At 35.3% G+C, this 9,293-nt stretch overlaps 1 pseudogene; it reads left to right on the top strand.

Moving 5' to 3' along the window:
• LOC108662606 lies at nucleotides 302–4,857 on the top strand (annotated as a pseudogene).

The following is a 9,293-nucleotide window of genomic DNA, read 5'->3' on the forward strand; positions in this document are numbered from 1 at the left end:
TATCTCCGATCGTTACGAAGCAAAAGACGAAACTCCAAGAGGTCAAGTAAGCTCAATTCTTGTGAGGATGGCTCTTTCATGCACCAGATTGTGGGGTGCTTTGACAAAGTTCAATCTAAATTTTTTTAGTATTAATCAACAATTCTAATGCTAATGGTCGATAAAAACTATATGTCAATGCATTAGTCAGTATTATTAGTTGTATCTTCCTTGATCACTCAGGAAATCATCAAAACAATTAGTCTCCTCAAACCCACAATTCATTTCATTCTTCTTTCTTCATCTATCAGATAATTTGATCATGGGAAATTTGTGCTCAGTCTCAATCTCAACGGAGGGCACTGTCTCTCGTTGCTGGGATTCCATTGTTGGACAAGCAAGTTACACATGCAAGCTTGAAGATAATCTTAAAGCTCTGAGTGTGGAAGGGGCTAAACTGAAAGCTCGAAGGGATGAAGTGAACCGGAGGCTAGATCTTGCTGAACAACAACATATGAAGCCGCTCAACAAAGTTCAACTCTGGCTTTCAAATGTGCAGACTGCAGAAGCAGAAGCTGAGGTGTTGATCAAAGATGGTACTCAACAAATTCAGAAATTATGTTTTGCTGGCTGCTTCTCCAAGAATTGTAAGTCTAGCTACAACTTTGCTAAGCAAGTGAGTAGAAAACTTGCAGAAATAGTTGATCTAAAGAATGCAGGAGTTTTTGAAAGGGTAGCTGAGAATGAACTTGCAGTCCAAGTGGATGTAAGACCTGCCGGATCCACGGTGGGTTTGGAACGGACATTTGATAAAGTCTGGCGCTTACTTGAACAAAATAAGGTGGGTAGTATTGGTTTACATGGCTTGGGAGGAGTTGGTAAAACAACACTCTTGACCCAAATTAACAATAAGTTAAGCAATGAGCTAATTGGTTATGATGTTGTAATTTGGGTGGTGGTGTCTAAAGATCACAACATCGCAACAGTTCAAGAAAAAATTGGTGAAAAGGTTGGCCTTTCACATGGTGTGACATGGAAGAATAAAAGTTTTGATGAGAAAGCTGCAGAAATTTGGAGAGTTTTGAGCAGAAAAAAGTTTGTTCTGCTGTTGGATGATATGTGGGAGCGGGTGGATTTGATCAAAGTTGGAATACCTGAACCGGATCAGAAAAATGGTTCTAAATTAATTTTTACAACTCGCTCCTTAGATGTATGTGGACAAATGGGTGCTCATAATGTTATCAAAGTAGAGTGTTTAAGCAAAGATGAAGCTTGGAAATTGTTTGAAGAGAAGGTTGGAGAAGAAACCCTTGACAGCCATCCAGATATTCGAGAGCTGGCTAAACAAGTTGCTGATGAGTGTGAAGGACTACCTCTTGCACTGATTACAATTGGTCGTGCCATGGCTTACAAGACAATGCCTAAACATTGGGAATATGCAATTAAGGTATTGAAAGAGTTTCCACATAAATTAGCAAGCATGGATAAAGAGCTGTATGCTCTTTTAAAATTTAGTTATGATAGCTTGCCTAAGGATACGATGAAATCTTGCCTTTTATACTGTAATTTGTATCCCGAAGATTTTGCAATTCCCATTGATGAGCTGAAAGATTATTGGTTTTGTGAGGGATTTTTGGATGAATTTGACAACATAATTGATGCTCAAATGCAAGGGGAGGACATTATCGATTCTCTTCTTAATGTTTGTTTATTAGAAAGATGTGAAGATTTTGCAGAATGTGTAAAGATGCATGATGTGATTCGTGACATGGCTTTGTAGATAGCATGTGAGTGTGAAGCTCTCGAGAAAAGATTTTTTGTACGAACCGGGGTAGGATCAATTAAGACACCTGATGTTGAAAATTGAGAAGGTGTAAGAATGTCATTGATGTATAATTCAATTCAAGGTTTACAAGATACACCTACATGCCCTAATCTTCAAACTTTATTTCTCAACCAGAACAGTTTGAAGGTGATTAGTAATGGTTTCTTCCAATTTATGCGCAATCTGAGAGTTCTAAACTTCTCATCAAACTACGAACTCCATAATTTGCCACAAGGAATTTCAGAACTGGTTTCACTAGAATGCCTCGATCTACATGAGACAAACATATTTGGGTTACCAATTCAGCTGAATAAGTTGTCAAAACTGAAATATTTGGACTTGAGAGCAACATACAATCTCTGTCAAATCCCACAACAATTGATACGTAAATTTTCAATGTTGCAAATATTCAAAATTTCTAAGCCAATTTTGACGTGGTTGGAATGATGAAGAGTAAGAATGTCCTACGTGGCGGTGGTGAAAGTTTAATGGAGGAATTGAAATGCTCGCAACATTTGAATGTGCTGTGGATAGGCATACGCAGTGATTCTGCTCTTGAAAGCCTTTTGAGCTACCACAAATTGCGAGGATGCACTGAGGGACTATGTCTTCAAGGTTTGTCGCAAACAAAGGTATTCAGTGTTTTGTTTTTAGAAAATATGGAGCGTTTAGAGTACCTAGAAATTACGCAGTGTGGTAGAATAGAAGAGATGGTAGCAAGGAATACAGAGAAGGAATTAGGGGAAAGAAGCATGATACAAACCTCCTCGCTGTTTCCCACTAATAGTAATACTATCACTCCTCGCTTTCATGCACTGAGCAAGATTGAAATACGCAGTTGTCCCAAGTTGAGGAATTTGAAATGGCTTATTTTTGCTCCAAATCTGACAAAGCTTCAGGTATCTAGGTGCCCAAAAATAGAAGAAATAATAAATGAAGCGGGTGAAGTTGCAAATGTGGTTGGAATTTCGAATCTAGGCCCATTTGCTAAGCTAGAAAGGCTTCATTTAGAAACTCTACTTGAATTGAAGAGCATATACTGGGATGCCCTACCCTTCCCCATGCTTGAGAGGAATCATAGTATACAACTGCCCAAAACCGAAGAAGCTTCCGCTCAACTGTGACAGTGCAAAGGGAAGTCAAATCAGAATTGCAGGAAGTGAAGATTGGTGGAAAGAGGTTCAATGGAAGGATGAAGTCACTCGATCTACTTTTCTACCCTCTTTCAATCTTCTACCATATTGAAAGAGCTAGACTGGAAAGATGAAGCTAATCCAAATGCTTTTGATATCCTATTCTAAAGACCGCAGAGGAAAGGTGCGTGATATTTCAGAAGTAATTTTTCCTTTATTTTTCTCTCTTATATTATCATTATCTTCAAAGGTGAGATGGCATGCTAACTGTTTGATATAATAAGGTCTCTGAAATTCCTATCCTAGTACTATTTAATTTATTCATTAATCATTCTAATCTTCTTACAACTACCATAATCACTTCTATTTCTTATGTTTCTTTACTAATTTTAAAAGTTTAACTATCTCCAACACGACTTACAATATGAACAAAATCTTCAAATTTTCTATTGAACAAAGAATAATGCAATATCTTCAACGAAATGATGTGGTATAGAAATAGAATTTTGAAGGGCTAATACTTGGGAATAGATTCTTTTATGATGCACAATCGTCTGCTTGATCTGGTTTACAAAAATGACATTAGAAAATTCAAGATTAATGCTCTTAATACAAAATAATTGGTACATTTATGCTACACACCAAATACAGTATTTAAGGCTAATGCATCATAATTATGTAAGGTTGTCAAACATGAACAGAATTGAATTTCCAAACAATTCAAATGTTATAGAAGAAAAGAAAAGCAACCTTCTGCATTAATAAAGGCTTCAACATTCTGGTTTACAATGTTAATTCATCCAGGATGGCAACTATAAATTTTCCTTGGTTGGAAGAACCAAGTAATCTTCAATTCTTCATCGTCTTCATTACATGTACAGCAAAGACAACATATTTGGGAAGAACTACAAAAGCACTAATAAATTTTTCTGCACGTTTGCATGTCTTCTTATTCTTTGGGCAGAGACTGGTGCGTGGACAAGTCAATCTGCCTGATGATAGCTACATGTATTTTGAAATCAACATTGAAAGAAAGAAAGGATGCCGGAAAGAGAGAGGATGGGACGATTTAGGTCTAATAAATTTCTGGAGTTCGAAAACAATGAAGAACTTATCACAAAGTATTGTTGCTTTTTCTTTTCTTTTTTCAATTTTAGTTTGCCTTGGACCTTCGAGATTGTAATTTGTATGCTCTATTTTGTGTGGTTGTCTTGTTTATATCATATCCTAAACCTGATTTGTTTGGTGAAATTTGTATTTATATCTATCATTTGATATTTCTCAACTAAAATGAAACAAGATTAGACCTGTTTTCTTGTAAATTGCTGCTTGCTGCATTTTAGTTCTTGTCGTGAGGTATGTCATCTAAATCATCACTGCTTGCTGCATTTGGTATGGTGAATGTCAGAAGCTGACTAATGACACGGCTCGTTTTAGAAATTTTGGGATCACAAATGGTGATCATGCTTTGTTATGTTGAATACTTTTGTTTAGTTTTATGGAACTTGTGAACTTTAATAATAGCAGTGTTTTTACAATTTGGAAGATTGGACTGAACCATAGCTAAAATGTTATATGTTCTTATTGTCATGGCTTAATTACATTTAGCATTCGAACTATCAATTTGATATCTAAAGTTTAAAGATTTGCAATCTAGTATTATTTTTGTTAAGCAATTTGCAGTTTTAACTAATAACATTAGTTGTATGATAAATACACTTTTTGTCTACATTAAACAGTTTGTTTTATCAGCTGAATTACAAAACAAAGAGAAAGGAATGGCAAATGAATGGATATCTAGTAATACAGGCAAATGATTTGGGTTCATAACATAAAGTCGCACCTTGCATTGGCTGTTTCGAGCATTGCACTTGTCAGCTGCTAAGGCGAATCTCAAAAGGAAAGCTGCAGCATCTGTTTACCTGAGGACAACAAAACCATTAATAATGCCTACTCATATATGGTTTGCTTACATATGCAAACAAGGTAATTGCCTATAAACAGATTTTTCAAATTTACTGGCAGTTCAACACATACAACAGCAATCTTACGAGCGGTATGAGTAAAGTGCCAAAACATGGGCACTTGCTCGTGAAACCAAGATCAAAAGGAAGTACTTACTGGACCCAACAACTAAACAAAGGCCAAAATTGGCTTGACAAATGACATCACAGTTCACAAGCTTCAGTCTACTCAACTTGAACTCCCTTGTTCTAGACATGAGGCTAGCATCTCTTGTCCTCTCGAAGCTTTCTCGAATGCCAACTTTTCTTTCTCATAATCTTTTGCAACTCGAAATTTATTCCCTACAAGTACCATGAGCATCAATGAAGAAAGGTCCCCAAAAGCATGGCAATTACATAGAAACAATCCCCAAAAAAAAAACCCATATTTTTTTATAAAATCTTAGAGGTTGAATAATGGGTAGATAGCATTACCAGCTTGCTCATGCAAAACAGTAGCACTTTTCCAATTAGCACTCCACCTTGTAAGACTCAGCTTTGTTCTGCACATACAAACAGTGTCAATAAAATGTTGGGTGACGCTGATTAATTGATTTTGCCTCAAATCAATTTGTTAAATTAACACTACAAGGGAACAAATTTACAACACAGTCTTCTACTAATGTATAAGTAAGATTTTTGTAGAGAGAGGGGAGAGAGGAGGAGGCTTACAGCGTATCGGCATTGGAGATGAGCTTGTTGGGTCGGTCCCGATGTTCTCCACTTCACCTCCTCCTTCCCATTCCCTCAGGTATGGCTTCTAGCAACCCCACTGCTGGATGGCAAAGGGCCATTTAATCTTCGGTACCCAATATATGTGGATTTTGGGATGAATTTGCATTAGGGAGCTTGCTATTTCTTTTGAATTCCGGTAAGATATGAGTATCATACTTGTTTTTAACAAAAATAATGACTTTTTTTTAGTTATTTAAATTGTTATTTGTTGTATTTTAGAATTGTTTGTAATAAAAATATAAAAGTTATATTTTGGTAACCATCAAATATAATCCCTAAAAATTAATCATTACATAAATGTCTTTTTACTTTTTCAAAATTACATAATAAAAATAAAATAGAACTCAATTTAAAATGGTTTTGAGTAATTTTATGTATGTTAATTTCATCGCGTGTATTAATAATAAAACAAAAAAAAATCTATGTTACTTATATATAAGGACAATATGAAATTATTAACTAAATTACATAAAAATCGAATGAGTTAATAAAAATATAAATATACAACACTAATCAGTTATCATTATTCATTACAAATTAAAATTTGAATCTAATTCTAATAATACGTGAAATGAGTAGAGATGTTCATAAATCACATCAAACTGTGTGTACCAGAAGAAGAGCAGGAAATTCCTCTCCCAAAGGCCAAGTTAGCTCACCTGTTGAAAGGGATGGCTCTCATACACCAGGTTGTGGGGTGGTGGGGTGGTTCATCCTCTAAGCTTCACCCTGCAATGTTTAGAAAGCTGATCCAGGATGATTCCACAAGGAGAAAAAGGGCGAAGGCTTCTACACTTGGTCTGAAATTTTGTTTTCTTGACCTTCTGCAACAGACAATCTCCATGTCAGTAGGGTCAATCACATATCAGGACAAGTTTAATGTAATAAATAGGAATTTCCATTATGAAATAGAAAGTTACAGCTGATATTTTGCAAACAGATTTCTCATTTCCTGGGCTTATTTATTACTTTACTTTGTTGAGAATGCCTTTTTTCTGTGTGTGTGCATTTTCAACTTTTCACATGTCTCTAAGCTATGAATTTAGGGGGATGAACAGTTAATTAAGCTTGGAGGCTTTGCAGGAATGGCCTTGATAGCACTCGTACCAATCTCTCCTCACAATCTACATTATGATTTATTAATCTGCATAATTTTACATCAAAACAGTCAAAAGAGCATCAATTTCTTTTCCTTTTGTCAATTAAAAAAAGAAGCATCGATTTAAAGTAGTCAAAATAGTAGTATTATAATTCAAAAAGAAAACACTAGTATTATTATTCTAGTTAAAAGCTTGTCCCTTTTTCCTCCACTAGATTATTTTAGTACCAACCTAATGCTAATGGCCAACAAAAAGTCCAAGCACATTAGCACAAAAGCATTGCATCTTCCTGTCGATCACTCAGAAATCCATCAAAACAATTAGTCTCCTCTAACCCACAATTCATTTCATCCTTCTTTCCTCATCTATCAAATATTTTGATCACTAATCATCGGAAATTTGTGCTCAGTCTCAATCTCAACTGACAACACAGTCTCTCGTTGCTGGGATTGCATTGCTGGACAAGCAAGTTACATATGTAAGCTGATAATTCTAAATAATTTATTATCATTAAATTTTTCTTAAGGAGTGTGTATTTTTTTTAATATATACTTTTTAATACAGAATAAATTGAAGTTTATAGCAACTTCAAAAAGAGCCTTTCTTAAGCTATGAGCATTATTAAAGTAAGGCTTCAAAACAAAAAGAAGAATAAGTTTCTAGCAAACACTTTAGTTGTCTATAGTGAAAAATAAATTGTTGGGAAATTTGATTTAGAAAGGTCAAATGCAAACATTCAATTTGAGACAGAGGAAGTATATATTAATAGTTTCAGTGTTTAGCATTAAAATTTTAACACTGAACTTTATATAAGACTTTAGCCTTCCCCAAACTAAAAATCCTGTTTCTGTCCTTGTGAAGAAGTTAGCAAAACATAAAAATTTTATCTCTTACTAGCTACCGTAAGGAAGAGAGAAAGAGTAGGGCTCAGGAGGTATTCTACATAAAGAGCCAAAAAGATGCACAATTGAACTAAACTGCAAGTTAATGAAGTCATGAAGCATTTAAACACCACAAACTACTAAAGACATGCATGGACGTAGAGAGAGGTCAGCAACAATTAGGAGCATCATACTACTCAAGAATAAATTATCAGCTGAATTACAAAACAAAGAGAAAGGAATGGCAAATGAATGGATATCTGGTAATACAGGAAAATGGTTTAGGTGCATAACATAAAGTCACACCTTGCATTGACCATTTCGAGCACTGCACTTGTCAGCTGCTAAGCCCAATCTCAAAAGAAAAGCTGCAGCATCTGTGTACCTGAGGATAACAAAACCATAAATAATGCCTATTCATATTAGGTTTGCTTACATCTGCAAACAAGGTAATTGCCTATAAACAGATTTTCCAAATTTACAGGCAGTTCAACACATACAACAGCAATCTTATGTGTGGTCATGAGTCCAGCGCCAAAATATGGGCATTGCTTGCAAAACCAAAAGAAAAAGGAAGTACTTACCGGACCCTATGACTAAACATCACAATTCACAAGCTTCAGTCTACTCAACTTGAACTCCCTAGTTCTAGACATGAGGATAGCATCTGTTGTCCTTTCAAAGCTTTCTCATAATCTTTTGCAACTCAAAATTTATTCCCTACAAGTAGCATGAGAATCAATGAAGAAAGTCCCCAAAAGCAAGGCAATTACATAGTAGAATCCCCAAGAAAAAAATCCCAATTTTTTAGATAAAATCTTAGAGGTTGAATAATGGGTAGATAGCATTACCAGCTTGCTCATGCAAAACAGTAGCACTTTTCCAATCAGCACTACACCTTGTAAGACTCAGCTTTGGTCTACACGTGCAGACAGAGTAAAAAAAAGTTGGGTGATGCTTATTAATTGATTTTGCCTCAAACCAATTTGATAAATTAACAATAAAAAGGATGGGAAGGGATTGTATCGGATATCAAATAAAAAAGTTCAAATCCAAGAATCTTAGGTTGTAATTTACAACAAATTCTTCTACGAATATATAAGTAAGATTTTTGCAGAAAGAGCGGAGAGAGGAGGAGGCTTACAGCTTAGCGGCATTGGAGATGAGCTGGTTGGCCTTGGCCCCGATGCCCCACTTCCCCTTCTCCTGCCGATTCCCTTAGGCATGGGTTCTAGCAACCCCACTGCTGGATGGCAATGGGCCATTTAATCTTTGGTACCCAGTATATTTGGATTTTTTTGGGATGAATGGGCGTTGGGAGTTTGCTATCTCTTTTGAATTCCAGTAAGAGATGAGTGTCATAGTTATTTATATCATTATTCCTTGTATTTTAGAACTTGTTTGTTGTTAATTAGGAGGAAACTTTAATTTTAGTTTAAATTTTCGTTTCAATCTTTTTCTTTTTATAATTAGAAGAAGGGGATAGGACATCATTCGTCATCTATTAAACTAAATGTTCGGATATAAATTTTCGTTTTAATTTATATATTTATTTATTAGAAAATTACATGGGAAATAATTTTTTTCATTTGAGTTCAAATTCGGGTCAATTAATCCGTACATATAAACTAATGGGG

The sequence above is a fragment of the Theobroma cacao genome, chromosome 6 (assembly GCF_000208745.1).
Source record: "Theobroma cacao cultivar B97-61/B2 chromosome 6, Criollo_cocoa_genome_V2, whole genome shotgun sequence".
Classification (NCBI taxonomy): domain Eukaryota; kingdom Viridiplantae; phylum Streptophyta; class Magnoliopsida; order Malvales; family Malvaceae; genus Theobroma; species Theobroma cacao.